We start from the raw sequence: 1,581 nt of genomic DNA on the forward strand, positions 1-1,581 counted from the left end.
TTTTTTTTTTTTTTTTTTTTTGTTAAAAAGTACATATATAGTATTGTTGGATAACAAAAGTGACAAGTGTAACTCCCATTTGGCATGCTTAATCTTGGTGTTTGTGTGTTTAATGGAATGTGATCACCCAAATCTGTTTATCCCTAATCAATATTGTTGACTCAAAATAATGTATGAATTAACGTATTTAGGGGGATAATTACAAAATTAACAGCTGTAAAAAAATAACAAAATTAATTTGAGGAGAATATATCTTTCCTAAAAATAATCCACATTTATTGGATGTGGAATTCATAAATATCATCATTTAAAATCTATGAATTCTTTTTCAGCTAAATCAATAATTGTATTCAATTCACCATTATTCAATTGATAATGAACCTGTGAAAAAAATATCGCATCAGCTTCCTTGTCGAAATCAGAATTCCGGAACTGGTACATACACTACAAGAAAACAAGCTAATAGCGACTACACTATTAGTCATTATTTAGTCGCTAAAAGGTGTGTTACGACTAAACAGCGACTAAAACCAGTAGTCGCTAATAGAGAGTCGCTAAAATTAATAGTCGTAATTTTAGTCGCCAAATGGCGACTACATTACGACAATTTTGTGTAGTCGTAAATTTGTCGTAAATTAGTCGTAAAGTAGTCACTAAGTTAGTGATTACTTTACGACTACATTAAGACTATTTGTATAGTCGTAAATGTAGTCGTCAATTAGTCACTAAATGTAGTGACTACTTTACGACTAATTTATGATTATGTGTTTAAATAATATTATATATAAATATTTATAACTTCGCTATATAAATATTTATTTTGATTTATCTTAAATTTTATATTTGAATTTTGTTTTAAAAATTCTCTTTAATTGGATTTACATCTAATTCTTATATTTGAACAATTATAAAAATAACTACAATTAATATTACATAAACAAAACACATCTTAAGTATCATCATATTCATTACAACCCCAAGTTCAAAAGATAACAAAAAGAAAGAAACATCATATTCATTACAACCCCAAGTTCAAAAGATAACAAAAAGAAAAACATTCATTTAGAAAACAACAAGAAAGGCTTCTTCCAATCGTTTCCCAAGTTAGGCTTCGTCTGCTTGTATCCTTCTCAAATCTGGAATTGATCCGTGTTATAACACAATACCTTAAGGTTCTGTCAAGTTGAAAAAACGAAGGTACAAAGAAAAAGAAATGATCCCATTTGAAACCTATAACAACTTAGTTGTTATCCAGATGATTGTATAAGATGAGCTAGAAGTGAAGAGTACCTTACGCAGATGTTGATGGAGTTGGAGTTGTCTCTTTAGCTTAATGGCTTGCAACAAACTTCTGAAACCGCGGATCACATTCCCTCAGAAAATCTTTCACGATGGAGAATTTGTCAATCTTGCCGTCCTGGGCAGCAATAACTTTGGATTGCGCAGCAAGTTCTGCATCACGCCTTTTCAGTTGAGCAGCCTGTTCTGCATCATGCGCAGCAAGCCGCTGCAGTTGAGCAGCCTGTTCTTCTATCATGCGTTGAGCTTTCTTCAACTGTTCTTCGAGAGCCACAAAGGTAG

Source organism: Camelina sativa, chromosome 15 (genome assembly GCF_000633955.1).
Source record: "Camelina sativa cultivar DH55 chromosome 15, Cs, whole genome shotgun sequence".
Classification (NCBI taxonomy): Eukaryota; Viridiplantae; Streptophyta; class Magnoliopsida; order Brassicales; family Brassicaceae; genus Camelina; species Camelina sativa.